This window comes from Ranitomeya imitator, chromosome 6 (genome assembly GCF_032444005.1).
Source record: "Ranitomeya imitator isolate aRanImi1 chromosome 6, aRanImi1.pri, whole genome shotgun sequence".
Classification (NCBI taxonomy): domain Eukaryota; kingdom Metazoa; phylum Chordata; class Amphibia; order Anura; family Dendrobatidae; genus Ranitomeya; species Ranitomeya imitator.
Window position 1 is genome coordinate 201,727,484 of NC_091287.1, and position 19,138 is coordinate 201,746,621.

At 49.0% G+C, this 19,138-nt stretch overlaps 1 protein-coding gene across 3 annotated transcripts in view; it reads left to right on the plus strand.

Annotated features, from left to right (window-relative positions):
* Positions 1-19,138, plus strand: part of LOC138642334 (protein Shroom4-like) — a 1,359,201-nt gene that overhangs the window by 1,188,477 nt on the left and 151,586 nt on the right. The gene's annotated exons all lie outside the window — the stretch shown is intronic.

The window sequence follows — 19,138 nt, forward strand, 5'->3', positions numbered from 1 at the left end:
TGAGATGCTGGGACCGACGTCTCCGCTGAGCAGGCTCCACTTCGGCCGATGCAGAATGTTAGACCGTAGCAGACATGGTTCGAGATTCCCCCTGTGCAGGGGCGGGAATTCGACTCCTAACATTACGCCCCCTCCTAGGGCCCCCCCTCCTTGAGCCTCGCTACGCTCAAAAGCTGCAATGAGCAGCGGAGCCCGAATGTGCTCCACAGGTTCCCAGGTTCTATCTTCTGGACCGTGACCCTTCCAGTCCACCAGATAAAATTTCTTGCCACGTACCACCTTGCACCCCACGATAGCATTCACCTCAAACTCATCCGTGGATGAACCCGATGTCCCGGAAGATGACTCAGAAAACCGGGACAAATGAACGGGTTTTAAGAGGGAAACATGAAAAGTGTCGGTGATAACAAGGCGTGGAGGAATAGCCAAACGGTAGACCACAGGGTTGACCTGTTCCAGAACCTTGAGCAGGCCAATGTAGCAAGGCGCAAACTTAGTGGACTCAACTCGCAGCCTGATGTTACGGGCGGAGAGCCACACTAAGTCGCCAGGAGCACAGGTCGGAGCGGGGCACTGGTGTGTATCAGCAGAAACCCTCATTCTCTCCTTGGAGGCCCGGATGGCATCCTGTGTGCGGTCCCAAATGTCACGTGTCTCCACCGCCCAGTCTGCCACCCTAGAATCGGTGGATGACACATGCATGGGCACAGGGACAAGAGTCTGCCCAGTGGAATTGGCTACGGCGTTGTTCAAGGCAAATTCCGCCCAAGGTAGCAAAGATGCCCAGTCATCCTGCCTAGCAGAGACAAAATCCGCAAGTATGTCACCAGAGTCTGGTTGGTCCTCTCTACCAACCCATTCGTCTCAGGATGGTATGCAGAGGAGAGATTCAACTCTATGCTGAGTAAACGGCAGAGCTCTCTCCAAAACCGAGACGCGAACTGGGAACCCCGGTCGCTGACAATTTTATCAGGCATTCCATGTAAACAGAAAATATGCTTTATGAACAATGCCGCCAAGGCCCGTGCAGAAGGTAACTGTGGAAGCGGCACCAAGTGCACCATTTTAGAGAAATGATCGGTGACAACCCAGATAACGGTGCAGCTACGAGACTTGGGTAAGCACACCACGAAGTCCATCCCGACCATTTCCCAGGACCTGTCTGCCACCAGTAGAGAGTAAAGCAACCCAGCAGGCCGTTGCCGAGGAGACCAATTCTGGGTGCAGGAAAGGCACGCCCAAACATAGTCCCCGACATCACAGGCCATATGCGGCCACCAGTACGTTCTCGACAATAGCTCAGATGACCTTTTGGTCCCAAAATGTCCACCCACTCTGGATGAGTGAGCCCAAGCGAGAACCTCCGGTCGTAGATTCGCTGGCACCAAAGTCTTGCCCGGGGGCGCAGACTCTAGCGAAACCGGAGCTACAGTTGTCAGGCTCTCAGAAGGGACAATAAGCCGAGGCTCCTCCTCCTCCTCAGATGACACTATGGAGCGGGAGAGAGCGTCGGTTCGAATGTTCTTCTCCCCGGAGAGAAAATGAAGAGTAAAATGAAACCGGGAGAAGAACAGGGACAATCTAGCCTGGCGAGAATTCAGCCGCTGGGCGGTCTGTAGATATACCAAGTACTTGTGGTCAGTGAAAACCTGGAAGGGAAAGCGAGCTCCCTCCAAGAGGTGTCTCCACTCTAAGAAAGCCAACTTCATGGCTAGCAACTCCCTGTCCCCGAATAATTCCTCTCCGCCAGTGTGAAGGTCTTGGAGAAGAAGAATCAAGGATGCTTCCAACCTGGAGCATCCTTTTGGAAAAGGACTGCTCCAGCACCAACGGATGAGGCATCCACCTCCATGATAAATGGCTTATCTACATCGGGGCGATGTAGAGTGGGAGCACTAGCAAAGTGTGACTTAACCGAGAGGAAGGCCTTCAAGACAACCTCTGACCACAACTTGGGATTTGCTCCCTTCTTGGTGAGGGCAACCAAGGGAGCTACCAAAGTTGAGAAGTGTACGATGAACTGACGATAGTAATTAATGAACCCCATAAAGCGGTACACCGCTTTAAGTGAATGGGGTTCCTGCCAGTCCATCACAGCCTGTAGCTTGGCAGGATCTATAGCCAAACCCTGGGCAGAGATTATATAACCAAGGAAAGGCAAGAACTCCTGCTCAAACACACACTTCTCCAACTTGGCGTAGAGGGAGTTTGCCCGTAAGAGGTCGAAGACTTTGCGAACATCTCTCCGATGGGAGTCAATATCTGGAGAGTAGATGAGAATATCATCCAGATAGACTACGACAGAGGTGGTGAGCATATCCTGGAAGATGTCGTTCACAAAGTCTTGTAAAACAGCTGGGGCATTACAAAGCCCGAAGGGCATCACCAGATATTCATAGTGCCCATCCCTGGTGTTAAAAGCCATCTTCCATTCGTCCCCCTCACGGATGCGAATCAGGTTGTAAGCACCCCGCAGATCTAATTTAGTAAATATCCTTGCTCCCCGTAGCCTATCAAAAACTCAGATATCAGGGGTAGTGGGTACTTGTTCTTAACGGTGATGGCATTAAGACCCCTGTAGTCTATGCATGGACGTAAGTCTCCACTCTTCTTCTGCACGAAGAAGAACCCAGACCCTGCAGGTGACACTGACTTCCTAATGAATCCTCTTGCCAGATTCTCTTGGATGTACTGAGACATTGCCTCCGTCTCCGGGAGAGATAACAGATAGACTCGACCCGGGGAGGCTCAGCACCAGGCAAGAGGTCAATAGGACAGCCATAGGGGCAGTGAGGTGGAAGGGTCTCCGCAGCCCTTTTGGAGAACACGTCCGCATAGGGCCAATAGTGCTTGGGGAGAGAGGAAAGATCTGCGGGTACCTCTGTTTTAGCAACCTGAACGCACTCCCTCTGACATCTACCCTCACAGGATTTACTCCATCCCAAAACTCTATAATGATAATGATAGCGTAGCCATGGTATCCCCAACAGGACCTCATCAATTCCCTCAGGAATGACTAATAGAGAGATAGAAGAAAGGAAAAGGGAATATCCAGCACGTCCATCCAGTGTAAGTAAAATATCCAAAATTTATTAGAGCATTTTAAAAAACAATATTAAAAAAGTGAGAGAGACCTTGTTAGGTCTCGAGTTCCCACTTCTGCACAGGGGGAATCTCGAGCCTTCTCCGCTGCGGTCTCCCATTCCTATTCAGCCGCAGTGGAGTCTGCTCAGCAGGGACGTCGGTCCCAGCGTCTTGCTCGGTCTCACTCTTTACAGAGAGTTACTGCTGCTTCTTCAGCTCCTGCCATTAAAGTCAGTGCTGGTCAGCAGCGAGCGGACTTCTCTGGGACTAAGTCCTTGTTTGCGCACACTGAGCATGCCCAGGGCAAGATCTCCCGTTGGAGATCGAGGGTCATGTGCTCAGGCTCTGCAGCGCATTCCATTGGTCCTCTTGGCAGGTCTTGGAAGGGCAAAGTTTCTGTGGCCACTTCCTGTCCTGCAACTATATAAACTGCGCATGACCGCACGGCCATGCGCTAGTGTACAATTATTATGTGTGTGTGTAGATGGATGTATGTCGATGGATGAAAGCTCCTAAGTATCCCTCCCTAGAGTTGTTGACTGCTTGCGGATGATGGTAGCTCTCTAGCGCCCGACTATCCATCTGTATGTTACACACATCACAGCGTCCTGTAGCTGTGCCTGCCAGTACGGCGCCGTGCGCTTGCCTTGCGCTTTCCATACCCAAGCCTGGGTGGTTAGTGGCGTCCGTCAGTGTGGCATCGCACGCACTCTTGTGCTCATATATTTCTGTTAAGGTTCTCTACACACCCAGTTGCGGTGTTGTGCCAGCAAGGGTCTAATCGGACTTCAATCACTTTTGGGGTTAAGTTCGCTGACTACTTGCTCGCGCTCTATGTGCGGTACTGCGGTCCTGTGACTTAACAGGATCGCTTTCTTCACGCTGGGTGAGGTTTAACCCACGTGTGTATACTTTAAAATACCGCCATATAGTCTGTCATTTACTAGCAGCGGGTTTCGCCTGCACGGTGGACCCCGGACTGCGAACGCATCTATATCATCTTTCCTGGTGCGTTCCGCCAGTCCTAACATTACACTAGCGCCAGGGTCTGGCTAGTGATGACGGACAAACAGCAATCCTTGCGGTATATCCAGCAGCTGGAGGGTAGGTTGGCGGCTCTCGAGAGCGCAACCTCAGCTGTGGATGTTACCGCAGTTGCTGTACAGGCTGCCAGCGTGGCTGCAGCAACTTTGTCCATTGCCACCCCTGTTCCGACATTTTCTCGCCTCCCGCTGCCAGAAAAATTTTCTGGTGATAGCAAATTTTGTAGGGGATTTGTGAGTCAGTGCTCTATTCATCTCGAGCTTCTGGCTGCACGTTTCCCCACAGAGCGGGCTAAGGTGGGTTTTATTGTGTCTCTATTGTCGGACAGGGCGTTGGAATGGGCTACGCCGCTGTGGGAGCGTGGCGATCATGTGGTGCAGAGTGCTCCGCTGTTTTTGAGCACTTTGAAACAGGTCTTTTTAGGACCTCAAGTCACCCATGACACTGCGCTCCAACTGCCGGCATTAACTCAGGGTGAGTCCTTGGTCAGTCATTTTGCCGTCCAATTCCGCACTTTAGCATGAGCTGGAATGGTCGGATAAAGCTCTTATCCCCATATTTTGGAGGGGCTTGGCTGACCACGTAAAGGACGCTCTGGCCACTAGGGAGATTCCTGCCACACTGGAGGAGTTAATAACAGTCTCCACTCGAATTGACCTCCGTTTTAACGAGCGGAGGTTAGAGCGAGCCCAGTGTAGGCAGAGGTTTCGGCTGGCTCCTACTTTCGCCAAACCTCTGGAATCTCCGGTCCTGGTTCCTGAGTCACATGAGGCCAGGGAAGTGTTACAAGCGGGATCTAAGTTCCGGACCGCTTGTGCACTCAGGGTCTGTCATGTTTGCCAGCAGTCTGGACATCTAGCCACCAGATGTCCTCAGCGGTCGAGGAAACGTCAGCGTCTAGTGGTCGTAGGTGGAGGTACTCTAGACATGGCGACGTTTGCCTCTAAATTGTCCTTTAAGGGGACAATTACTATAGGCTCATTCTCCCACTCGGTAGAGCTCTGCGTGGATTCTGGGGCGGAGGGCAATTTTATGTCTTCTGCCTTCGCCCAGCGCCACGCAATACCTCTGGTTATGCTAGCTCAACCTGTAACGGTACGAGTGGTGAATGGGTCGACTCTGCCCTCACAGATAACTCACCAGACCATCCCTTTTACTCTGTCCATGTCGCCATCTCATCAGGAGATTATTTCTCTGCTCGTCATTCCAGAGGGAATTGATGAGGTCCTGTTGGGAATACCTTGGCTACGGTACCACTCTCCTCATATCGAGTGGTCCTCAGGCAGAATTCTGGGATGGGGTGAATCTTGTGGGGGTAGGTGTCAGAGGGAGTGCGTTCAGGTTGCTACAACAGAGGTACCCGCAGATCTATCCTCTCTCCCCAAGCAGTATTGGTCTTATGCCGACGTGTTCTCCAAAAAGGCGGCGGAGACCCTTCCGCCCCATCGCCCCTATGACTGTCCTATTGACCTCTTGCCTGGTGCTGAGCCTCCACGGGGTCGAGTCTATGCGCTATCTCTCCCGGAGACGGAGGCAATGTCACAGTACATCCAGGAAAATATGGCAAGAGGGTTCATCAGGAAGTCAGTGTCACCTGCTGGGGCAGGGTTCTTCTTCGTGCAGAAGAAGAGTGGGGAATTGCGTCCATGCATAGACTACAGGGGTCTAAACGCCATCACCGTTAAGAATAAGTACCCTTTGCCTTTGATATCTGAGGTATTCGATAGGCTTCGGGGAGCAAGGGTATTTACTAAATTAGATCTGCGGGGTGCTTACAACCTGATTCGCATCCGTGAGGGGGACGAATGGAAGCCGGCTTTTAACACCAGGGATGGGCACTATGAATATCTGGTGATGCCCTTCGGGCTCTGTAATGCCCCAGCCGTTTTCCAAGACTTTGTGAACGATATCTTCCGGGATATGCTTTCCACCTCGGTCGTAGTCTATCTGGATGATATGCTCATCTACTCTCCAGATATTGACTCCCACCGGAGAGATGTTTGCAAAGTCTTCGACCTCCTACGGGCAAACTCCCTCTATGCCAAGTTGGAGAAGTGTATGTTTGAGCAGGAGTCCTTACCTTTCCTAGGCTACATCATCTCAGCCCAGGGATTGGCTATGGATCTTGCCAAACTACAGGCTGTGATGGACTGGCAGGAACTCCATTCTCTTAAAGCGGTGCAGCGCTTTATGGGGTTCATCAATTATTATCGCCAGTTCATCCCGCACTTCTCAACTTTGGTAGCTCCCTTGGTTGCCCTCACCAAGAAGGGGGCGAATCCCAAATTGTGGTCTGAGGAGGTCTCCAAGGCCTTTATCTCTATAAAGTCACACTTCGCTAGCGCTCCCATTCTACACCGCCCCGATGTTGATAAGCCATTTATCATGGAGGTGGATGCCTCTTCTGTTGGTGCTGGAGCAGTCCTCTTCCAAAAGGATGCTCAAGGTCGGAAGCATCCTTGCTTCTTTTTCTCCAAGACCTTCGCACCAGCAGAGAGGAATTATTCCATCGGGGACAGGGAGTTGCTAGCCATGAAGTTGGCTTTCTCGAAGTGGAGACATCTCTTGGAGGGAGCACGTTTTCCCTTCCAGGTCTTCACAGACCATAAAAATTTGGTGTACCTGCAGACAGCTCAGCGGTTGAATTCTCGCCAGGCCAGATGGTCCTTGTTCTTCTCCCGGTTTCATTTCACCCTCCATTTCCTTTCTGGGGAGAAGAACATTCGGGCCGACGCTCTCTCTCGCTCCGTTGTGTCATCTGCGGAGGAGGAGGAGGAGCCTCGGCTTATTGTCCCCTCCGAGAGCTTGAGAACTGTGGCCCCGGTTTCGCTGGAGTCTGTGCCCCCGGGCAAGACTTTTGTTCCATCCAGTTTGCGACCGGAGGTTCTCTCTTGGGCGCACTCGTCCAGAGTGGGTGGACATTTTGGTGCCAAAAGGACATCTGAGTTACTGGCGAGGACATACTGGTGGCCGCATATGGCTCGTGATGTCGCGGAGTATGTTCGGGCGTGTGTCTCTTGCGCCTGGAACAAGACTCCTCGGCAACGGCCAGCTGGTTTGCTTTATCCTCTGCCCGAGGCAGACAGGCCCTGGGAGATGGTCAGGATGGACTTTGTGGTGGGCTTACCCAGGCCTCGTAATTGCACCATTATCTGGGTGATCATCGATCATTTTTCTAAAATGGTGCATTTGGTGCCTCTTCCACGGCTACCATCTGCACGGGCGTTGGCTGTCTTGTTTATCAAGCATATCTTTCGCTTACACGGTATGCCAGACAAAATTGTTAGTGACCGGGGTCCCCAGTTTGCGTCTCGATTCTGGAGGGAGCTTTGTCGTCTACTCAGTATTGAGTTAAATCTCTCTTCGGCATATCATCCCGAGACGAATGGGTTGGTAGAAAGGGCCAACTAGACCTTGGTCACATATCTGCGACATTTTGTTTCTGCCAAGCAGGATGACTGGGCATCCTTGCTACCGTGGGCAGAGTTTGCACTTAATCATGCCGTAGCCGACTCCACCGGTCAGACTCCATTCCTCTTAAATTACGGCCAGCATCCGCATGTTCCTGTGCCCATGCCTGTGTCTTCCGCTGATCCCAGGGTGGCAGACTGGGCTGTGGAGGCACGGGACATTTGGGATCGCACGCAGTATGCCATTCGGGCCTCCAAGGAGAGAATGAGGTCCTCCGCCGATGTTCATCGGCACCCCGCTACGACCTTTGCCCCTGGCGACTTGGTGTGGCTCTCCGCCCGTAACATCAGGCTGCGAGTTGAGTCCACTAAGTTTGCTCCTCGCTACTTGGGTCCCTTCAAGGTTCTCGAACAGGTTAATCCTGTGGTCTACCGCCTGGCTCTTCCTCCACGCTTGGGTATCACGGACACCTTTCATGTGTCCCTCTTGAAACCCGTATTCATGTCCCGGTTTTCCGAGTCATCTGCCGGGACATCGGGTTCGTCTACGGACGATTACGAGGTGAACGCTATTTTGGGGTGCAAGGTGGTACGTGGCAAAAAGTTCTATTTGGTAAGATTGGAAGGGTTATGGTCCAGAGGACAGGTCTTGGGAGCCTGCTGAAAACATTCGGGCCCCACAGCTCATTGCTGCCTTCGAGCGTAGCGAGGCCCAAGGAGGGGGGGCCCTAGGGGGGGGTAATGTTAGGTCTCGAGTTCCCACTTCTGCACAGGGGGAATCTCGAGCCTTCTCCGCTGCGGTCTCCCATTCCTATTCAGCCGCAGTGGAGTCTGCTCAGCAGGGACGTCTGTCCCAGCGTCTTGCTCGGTCTCACTCTGTACAGAGAGTTACTGCTGCTTCTTCAGCTCCTGCCATTAAAGTCAGTGCTGGTCAGCAGCGAGCGGACTTCTCTGGGACTAAGTCCTTGTTTGCGCACACTGAGCATGCCCAGGGCAAGAACTCCCGTTGGAGATCGAGGGTCATGTGCTCAGGCTCTGCAGCGCATTCCATTGGTCCTCTTGGCAGGTCTTGGAAGGGCAAAGTTTCTGTGGCCACTTCCTGTCCTGCAACTATATAAACTGCGCATGACCGCACGGCCATGCGCTAGTGTACAATTATTATGTGTGTGTGTAGATGGATGTATGTCGATGGATGAAAGCTCCTAAGTCTCCCTCCCTAGAGTTGTTGACTGCTCGCGGATGATGGTAGCTCTCTAGCGCCCGACTATCCATCTGTATGTTACACACATCACAGCGTCCTGTAGCTGTGCCTGGGTGGTTAGTGGCGTCCGTCAGTGTGGCATCGCACGCACTCTTGTGCTCATATATTTCTGTTAAGGTTCTCTACACACCCAGTTGCGGTGTTGTGCCAGCAAGGGTCTAATCGGACTTCAATCCCTTTTCGGGTTAAGTTCGCTGACTACTTGCTCGCGCTCTATGTGCGGTACTGCGGTCCTGTGACTTAACAGGATCGCTTTCTTCACGCTGGGTGAGGTTTAACCCACGTGTGTATACTTTAAAGTACCGCCATATAGTCTGTCATTTACTAGCAGCGGGTTTCGCCTGCACGGTGGACCCTGGACTGCGAACGCATCTATATCATCTTTCCTGGTGCGTTCCGCCAGTCCTAACAGACCCTCTCTGCCTGACGCGTTTCTGGCGCACCACGGCGCCCTTAGTCATAGGAACTAATACCATATAGATGAACAGGTTCATATATAGCAAGGAACCAATCACAAACATAGCAATCAATTACAATGAAAAAAGCTGCAGCTAAACACACATAACAAGACTTTTTTTCTTATTTCAAATACATTGAAATTGCATGAATATATACTTTAAATTGCCGCAAAATCTATCTGTTAGTTCAATATATGTAAAAAAGATCATTCCTGTAATTCATACCGTGTGGATGTTTAGTGTCTAAAGTCAGAAACTCCTTCATTGGTATGGGAGATTTGTGGATGATATTCTGCTAATTTGGCAAGGGGATGTGACTAAGTTTTCTGATTTCATGCTCTATTTAAATAACAGCAAGTGTAACCTGCGTTTCACCAGCGGCATTCCATCAGACGAGGTTTCATTCTTGGATGTGCTCATTACAGGCAGCAATACAACACATAGGGTTAATACTTCTCTTTATAGAAAAGACAATTCTGGAAACACAATCCTGATGTCTTCAAGCGCACACCCTCGACATACCATTCATGCCATTCCTAGGGGTGAGCTCACGAGAGCGAGAAGAATTTGCTCTAGTGAGGAAAATTTCCACAAGGAAAGTCGTCTTATTTCTAATAGGTTACTTGATAGGGGATATAAACAATCCAATATAAGACATGCATTCAGACATGTTTCCAAAATTCCACGTGCTGATTTATTGTATTCTGAAAATGAAAATGCAAGTGCCGCTCCTGAAACGCAGATTACTTTTTCTACCGCTTATAGCAGTCAGTACAATAAAATGAAAGAGATCATTCTTAAATATCTCCCTGTAGTCAATCAGGACAAATCTTTATGCACAATTCTTCAGAATGGATGCAGAGTAGTGGCTAGGAGAGGTTGCACACTGGGGAATATTTTGTCTCCCAGTACGGTGCGCCAGAAAAAAACTCCCACATCATGGCTATCAATAAAAGGTTTTTTCAAATGTTCTGGTAACATATGTAATGTCTGCCAATTTGCAGATAACAAAAGAACTACCTTTTCCTTGAATCACAATGTTACTTATAATATAAAATCATTTATTAATTGTGATTCTGACCACGTTATATACTGCATAAAATGTAAGGCTTGCAACAATTGCTATATAGGTTACACCACAAGGAAAATCAAAAAAAGAATTTCAGAACACATAGCTAATATAAATAACAATAACTTAGGTTATTCTGGGGCTACGAAACATTTTATTTCTGTACATAAAGGAGACCTATCAGACTTTTCATTTTTTGGCATAGAGAGGGTTAGTCAGTCACCTAGAGGTGTAGATTGGAAGAAACAATTAGCACTGCAGGAAGCCTTTTGGATTTTGACTTTAGACACTAAACATCCACACGGTATGAATTACAGGAATGATCTTTTTTACATATATTGAACTAACGGATAGATTTTGCGGCAATTTAAAGTATATATTCATGCAATTTCAATGTATTTGAAATAAGAAAAAAAAGTCTTGTTATGTGTGTTTAGCTGCAGCTTTTTTCAATGTAATTGATTGCTATGTTTGTGATGCTCTAATACATTTTGGATATTTTACTTACACTGGATGGACGTGCTGGATATTCCCTTTTCCTTTCTTCTACTTCAGCTGAAATCAACAGCAGGTACGGCACCCACCAGCTACATTCATTTGCAACGGCTTACAGATGCATGTCTCGGCGTGTCAAGCTCCTAACCTTCCCTCTCCCCCCTCCTCTTTTTCTTGAATGTTAATAGAGAGATAGTCTCCTGATGTGATGGAGACACAGAAAAAGTGAAAGGAATGTTTGGTGGGTAATCTGTGAGGGTAGTGTCGACCCATTTACCACTCGAACGGTTACTGGTTTGGCGAGCATCACCAGGGGTATTGCATGACGCTGGGTGAAAGCGGATGACATAAAATTACCCTTCGCGCTAGAGTCCACGCATACCTCTACCATAAGAGTGGATGGGCCTATGGTAATTGTCCCCTTCAAGGACAACTTAGAGGCAAACGTCATCGTGTCTAGTGTACCTCCTCCAACTGCCACTAGACGCTGACGTTTCCCCGACCGCTGAGGACACTTGGAGGCAAGATGTCCTGACTGCCGGCAAACATGACAGACCTTAAGTGCACGAGTGGACTGGGACTTCAACCCCTCTCGTGTCTACTCTATGGCCTCATGTGACTCGGACACCTGGACTGGAGATTCCAAAGGTCTGGCGAAGGTGGGAGCCAGCTGAAACCTCTGCCTACACTGGGCTCGCTCCAACCTTCGCTCGTGAAAATGAAGGTCTATGCAGGTTGATACAGCTATGAGCTCCTCCAGTGTGGCGGGAATCTCCCTAGTGGCCAAAGCGTCCTTCACATGGTCAGCCAGCCCCCTCCAAAATACAGGAATGAGGGTTTTATCTGGCCATTCCAACTCAGACGCTAATGTCCGGAAGTGGACGGCAAAATGGCTGACCATGGTTGAACCCTGAGTCAAAGCCAGCAGTTGGAGCGCTGTATCATGGGTGACTTGAGGTCCTACAAAGACCTGTTTCAGAGTGTCCAGAAACCGAGGAACACTCCGCACCACATGATCGTTGCACTCCCACAGCGGCGTAGCCCACTCCAAAGCTCTGTCCGACAGGAGAGAGATTATGAATCCCACCTTTGCCCGCTCTGTGGAAAAACGTGCAGCCAGGAGCTCGAGGTGTATACCACACTGGCTCACGAAACCCCTACAGGACTTACTGTCCCCAGAGTATTTCTCAGACAATGGGAGGTGAGATAAAGTCGGAACAGAGGTGGCAGTGGGTAAAGCTGCTGCAGCCACGCTAGCAGCCTGAACAGCTATTGCGGTAACATCCACTGCCGAGGTTGCACGCTCAAGAGACGCCAACCGGCCCTTCAGCAGCTGGATGTACCCCTGCAATCGCTGTTCATCTGCCATTACTTAGCCAGATCCTGGCGCTAGTATACTGTTAGGGTTGGCGGAACGCACCGAATATATTTATTAGATGATATAGGTGCGTTCGCAACCCAGGATCCACCGTGCAGGAAAGAACCTGCTGCTAAGCAAGGCGGCAAAGCAAATTAGTACAAACGAACTCTGTTACTTCACAGAGCCCATAGTAAAGAGAACACTGTGCCCTGTTTAGCTTACAGGGGACACAGCTACTGTGTAGAGCTGACAGTGGTCATGCAGTCCAACCAACAAGCAGCTCCTCTCCGGTGGAGCCGGAATTCTAATGACTATTAGCCAGCCTTGAATTCAGACATAAACTCCTCGCCGGAGGTGCCAGCATTCTAGGGGCTTATTTCAGCCGGGTCCCTGACTGCATACACAAAACTCCTCGCCAGAGGTGCCAGCATTCTAGGGGCTTATTTCAGCCGGGTCCCTGACCACACACACGACCACACTGGCGCTGAGCTCGTACATATTTGATACTAGCGCATGGCCATGCGGTCATGAGAACCTTTTATAGCTGTAGCACCTACAGGACCTTCCAAGAAGGACCAATGGAAGGCTGCCACAGAACTTGATCAGGTACAGGACATTCCTGGAGGACCAATGGAAGTTGCTGCAGTACCTGAGCATGTGACCCTTGATCTCCACTGAGAGATCTTACCCTGGGCATGCTCAGTGTGTGCAAAACAGGACTTAGTCCCAGAAAAGCCTGTTCGCCACAGACCAGTACAATAGCAGTACCGGTACAATAGCAGAGCCTGGAGAGGCAGCAGTAACCCTTTGCACAGTATCAGATTCAGTGAGACGCTGGGACCGACGTCTCCGCTGAGCAGGCTCCACTGCAGCCGATGCAGAATGGGAGACCGCAGCAGACATGGTTCGAGATTCCCCCTGTGCAGCGGTGGGAACTCGATTCCTAACAGCTAGGTTTTTTTTTCTGTTACACAGCGTTTTTTTTGTCATCCAGTCAATTGTCCTCATACATGCTCTCATGGCTGTGCGCATCGCACTGCGACCTATTGTTTCCTGTCTGCGGGTGGGTGTCTTTAGGGTGTGTGCACCACTTGATGGGCTCTCCCCTGGTGTGTGTGCACTTCCCGTGACGCCCTATCTGCAGTTCAGGACCTGACGGCCGCAGTGCGCATGTGCCGACTCTAGCCGTTCTGATTTGCCGTTTCAGGCCATGTGACTAAGTTCATGGGGTTATTAGAAGGTCCTGCAGGGACATGAGACACACTCCCTTGAGAAAGCAGCCTCTAGCTGCCGCGAAACGCGCGTCGGGGCCCTCCATCCATCCCCCTCCTTGTTTCCACTCATCTGTTGGTAAGCGCTGCATTTCTTGCCATGCACTATTGCACCTTAGATGTTAGATAGACGGGTGTAACTTTATTCCCGATCATCTGGTTCATGCATGCTGCTTCCCTGACGTCCATGTTTGGACGCACTGTCTTTTCCCTGAGTTACGGTCTTTGGACTTGATTTATTTTTCCAGAGATTGAAGTGTATATGTGGGGTGGGGATAGGTGTGGGTGGGGTTCATAACAGTCTGCATTGTTTTTGGTGTTCTATATATTGTTGTGACATTTTACCTTTTCTATGATATAATAAAATGATATGATATCTTTTAGATATAATCAGTTTGCTCTTTTTGTTCTCCTGTTGTTATCTGATACTGTTTGGAGCTGATTTTTGATTTGGGTTTGCAGAGAGATATTCTCTGCCACCCTGGTCTCTATATATGTAGATGGGATTTTGGTTGCTATTCTGTATATGTACTAGAGGAATCATGGAAGATGAAATTATTTGGACATACTCAAGGAGAAAATCAAGTCCAAATTGCCAATGAAATTACACCAAAAGTTTATTTTTACAAAAAATAGTAACACACAAAAACAAATTATCCAAAGGAATGTACAACTTATACAATATATGGCTTTTAAATCAATAGGTGATTGAATCCACAGGTGTAGACATGGGGCCTGAAGAAAGGTCAGGATATATATACAGTATACGCATGAGGTGCAACAGGGCATGTAATCTGTTATAATGGACTATAGCATGTCACATGTATATAGCTAAATGTGCCTTATTAACAGACCACCATAGTATATAGTATAACGATCCCCATATCACCCTGCTTCACCTGACCTCAATGCATGATGATATTAAGTAAAAAAAATTTGAAGACGGAATGAACGTCGGGGTACGTGGCCGAGGTAAAGGCAGGACAAATCATCATCATGGGTAACTAACCCCTTTTTTTGCTTAATATCATCATGCATTGATGTCAGGTGCAGCTGGGTGATATACTATGGCGGTCTGTTAAGGCACATTTAGCTATATACATGTAACATGCTATAGTTCATTATAACAGATTACATGCCCTGCTGCTGCCCCCCATGCGTATATATATCCTGACTAGGGTTGAGCGAAACGGATCGTTCATTTTCAAAAGTCGCCGACTTATGGCACAGTCGGGTTTCACGAAACCCGACCCGACCCCTGTGTGGGGTCGCCCATGCGGTACGCGACTTTTGCGCCAAAGTTACGTTTCAATTACGCTAAAAGCGCCATTTCTCAGCCAATGAAGGTGGACGCAGAGTGTGGGCAGCGTGATGACATAGGTCCTGGTCCTCACCATCTTAGAGAAGGGCATTGCAGTGATTGGCTTGCTGTCTGCGGCGTCATAGGGGCTATAAAGAGGCGTTTCCGCCGACCGCCATCTTACTGCTGCTGATCTGAGCATAGGGAGAGGTTGCTGCCGCTTTGTCAGAAGCAGGGATAGCGTTAGGCAGGGTCCATTAACCACCAAACCACTTGTGCTGTGGCGATTTCCACTGTCCAACACCACCTTTTGTTTGCAGGGACAGTGGAAGCTACATTTTTTTCCCTCAGCGCTGTAGCTCATTGGGCTGCCCTAGAAGGCTCCCTGATAGCTGCATTGCTGTGTGTACCCCGCTGTGCAAACCAACTGCTTTTTTCAAAGCACAAATCCTGTTGTTCCTTCCTTTCTGCACAGCTATCTTTTTTGTTTGTCCACACTTTTGATTTAATTTGTGCAGCAGTCCACTCCTTCTTATTGCTGCCTGCCATACCTGGCTGAGATTACTGCAGGGAGATAGTAATTGTAGGACAGTCCCTTTTTTTTTTTTTTTTTTAATTCTCCCTAAAAAAATAAGTTGTGGGAGATTAAGATTGGCATTTCTGCCAGAGTGCCATCCCAGTGTGTGCCATCTCTCTCAAATAGTGGGCCATAGAAAGCCTAGTGTTTGGTTTTTTTTTAAATTTGGTTTATAAATTCTCCCTGACCAAAAAAAAAACAGTGGGAGATTAATATTGGCCTTTGTGCTTGTGTGCCAGTCTTGAGTGTGCCATCTCTCTTAAATAGTGGGCCATAGAAAGCCTAGTGTTTTTTTTTTTAATTTGGTTTCTAAATTCTCCCTGAAAAAATAAAAAAAACCATGGGAGATTAATATTGGCCTTTCTGCTTGTGTGCCAGTCCTGATTGTGCCATCTCTCTTGAATAGTGGGCCATAGAAAGCCTAGTGTTTTTTTTTTAAATTTGGTTTCTAACTTCTCCCTGAAAAAATTAAAAAAACAGTGGGAGATAAATATTGGCCTTTCTGCTTGTGTGCCAGTCCTGAGTGTGCCATCTCTCTTAGGCTTCTTTCACACTAGCGTCGGAATCTCCCCGTCGCAATGCGTCGAGGAGAGATTCCGACGCTAGCGTTTGCTGCATTGCACAATGGGTGCAGCGGATGCATTTTTCCGGCGCATCCGCTGCCCCATTGTAAGGTGCGGGGAGGTGGGGGCGGAGTTCCGGCCGCGCATGCGCGGTCGGAAAAAGCGGTCCGTCGGGAGAAAAAAACGTTACATGTAGGGTTTTTTTCTCCCGACGGTCCGCCAAAGCACGACGCATCCGTCGCAAGACGGATGCGAAGTGTGCCAATCCGTCGCAAACGCGTCGTCAATAGAAGTTTATGGGGAAAAAACGCATCCTGCAAGCACTTTTGCAGGATGCGTTTTTTCTGCAAAACGACGCATTGTGACGGATTTAAAAAAACGCTAGTGTGAAAGTAGCCTTAAATAGTGGGCCATAGAAAGACTAGTGTTTTTTTTTTAAATTTGGTATCTAAATTCTCCCTGAAAAAAAAAAAAACAGTGGGAGATTAATATTGGTCTTTCTGCTTGTGTGCCAGTCCTGAGTGTGCCATCTCTCTTAAATAGTGGGCCATAGAAAGCCTAGTGTTTTTTTTTTAAATTTGGTATCTAAATTCTCCCTGAAAAAATAAAAAAAACAGTGGGAGATTAATATTGGCCTTTCTGCTTGTGTGCCAGTCCTGAGTGTGCCATCTCTCTTAAATAGTGGGCCATAGAAAGCCTAGTGGTTTTTTTTTAATTTGGTATCTAAATTCTCCCTGAAAAAAAAAAACAGTGGGAGATTAATATTGGCCTTTCTGCTTGTGTGCCAGTCCTGAGTGTGCCATCTCTCTTAAATAGTGGACCATAGAAAGCCTAGTTTTTTTTTTTTTTTTTTACATTTGGTTTCTAAATTCTCCCTGAAAAAAAAAACAGTGGGAGATTAATATTGGCCTTTGTGTTTGAGTGACAGTCCTGCGTGTGTGGCATCTCTCTCATTTGGTGCCACAGAAAACAGAGTGTGTAACATCGTGCCTGATTTTCCTTGCGGTCTCACCCACCTATAAAGGGATATCTAAATCATACAGAAGTTAGAGTTCACCTTGTAAGTTGTTTGACAGTAACAAATACCGTTAGTTTGGTGACGTTTTTAAAACAATGAGGAAGTCTGGTGGAAGAGGTCGTGGCCGTGGGCGTTCATTGCCAGCTGGTAATGATGGTAGTGGTAGTGGAGCATCGGGTGGTCGTGGGAAAAACAATATAGCACCTAAGTCTCGAGCTGTGGAGCCAGGTTCGTCGTCTGGCTACATAAGGCCTCGAACGCTCCCTTTTCTGGGAGTACGAAAACCGCTTTTAAAGCCGGAGCAACAAGAGCAAGTTTGGGCTTACCTTGCTGACTCAGCCTCTAGCTCTTTTTCCTCCTCTTCTGAAACTGCTAAATGTAAAAGCAGCGCGTTGTTAGTGGATGTTCATAGTCAGGGACAAGTCTCTTCCTTGTCCTCTTCAGCAAAAACAGCAACAGAGAAGGATGCAGCAGGCGACACAACGGGTTACTCCATGGAGCTCTTTACACATACCGTCCCTGGCTTAGAAAGTGAAACAGTTAACAGGCCATGCCCATTACAAGTTGAATCTGACATGGAGTGCACTGATGCACAGCCACAGCCAGACTACTATGCTGGTCCTTTGACTCAGACCACAACATTGCCCTCACAGGGTACTGATCCAGAATCAGACCCTGATGAGACTATGGTGCCCCGTCACGATCGCTATACCACTGACTTACACGGTGACACAGATGAAGTTGCACACGAGCTAGAAGAGGAGGTTATAGATGACCCAGTTGTTGACCCCGATTGGCAGCCATTGGAGGAACAGGGTGCAGGAGGCAGTAGTTCTGAAGCGGAGGAGGAGGGGCCGCAGCAGGCATCAACATCGCAACAGGTTCCATCTGCCGGGCCCGTAGATGGCCCAAAACGCGTGGCAAAGCCAAAACCTGTTGGAGGACAGCGTGGCCATCCGGTTAAAGCTCAGTCTGCAATGCCTGAAAAGGTATCCGATGCTAGAAAGAGTGCAGTCTGGCATTTTTTTAAACAACATCCAATTGATCAGCGCAAAGTCATGTGTCAAAAATGTTCAACTACCTTAAGCAGAGGTCAGAATCTGAAAAGTCTCAATACAAGTTGCATGCATAGACATTTAACCACCATGCATTTGCAAGCCTGGACTAACTACCAAACATCCCTTAAGGTTGTAGCACCCTCGGCCAATGAAGCTAGTCAGCAACGCAACATCCCTTCCGTCACTGTAAGGCCACCATTTTCCGCACCACCTGCAGTATCTGTGCAGGTTTCTTTGCCAGGCCAAAGCAGTCAGGGTCAGGGAATCACCAGTTTCGTAGTAGGAAACACTGCATCTAGGGCACCGGCGGCAACAATACCGTCTCCAACCGTCTCTCAGTCTGCCATGTCCACCGGCACGCCCGCTAGTACCACGATCTCCAGCTCTCCAGTCCAGCTCACCCTACATGAGACTCTGGTTAGAAAAAGGAAGTACTTAGCCTCGCATCTGCGTACACAGGGTTTGAACGCCCACATAGCTAGACTAATCTCGTTAGAGATGATGCCCTACCAGTTAGATGAAAGCGAAGCTTTCAAAGCCCTGATGGACTACGCTGTACCACGCTACGAGCTACCCAGTCGACACTTCTTTTCCAGAAAAGCCATCTCAGCCCTCCACCAGCATGTTAAAGAGCGCATCGTCCATGCACTCAGGCAATCTGTGAGTACAAAGGTGCACCTGACAACAGATGCATGGACCAGTAGGCATGGCCAGGGACGTTACGTGTCCATCACGGCACACTGGGTGAATGTGGTGGATGCAGGGTCCACACGGGACAGCATTTTTGGGACAGTTCTGCCTAGCCCACGGTCTAGGAAACAGTTGGCTGTAGCCGTTCGCACCCCCTCCTCCTCCTCCTCGTCCTCCTGCAGAAGCGAGAGCTCATCCACAGACCGCAGTCGCCCAACCACTCCATCCGCAGCTGCCACTGTTGCATACCAGTTGTCCCATTATGGTGCAGCTACTGGCAAGTGTCAGCAGGCTGTAATGGCTATGAAGTGTTTGGGCGACAACAGACACACCGCGGAAGTTCTGTCTGAGTTCTTGCAGAAAGAAACGCAGTCGTGGCTGGGCACTGTAGATCTTGAAGGAATTTCATGGCTGCCATCTCCCTTTCCCAACTGAAACACATTCCTTGCCTGGCTCACACCTTAAACCTGGTGGTGCAGT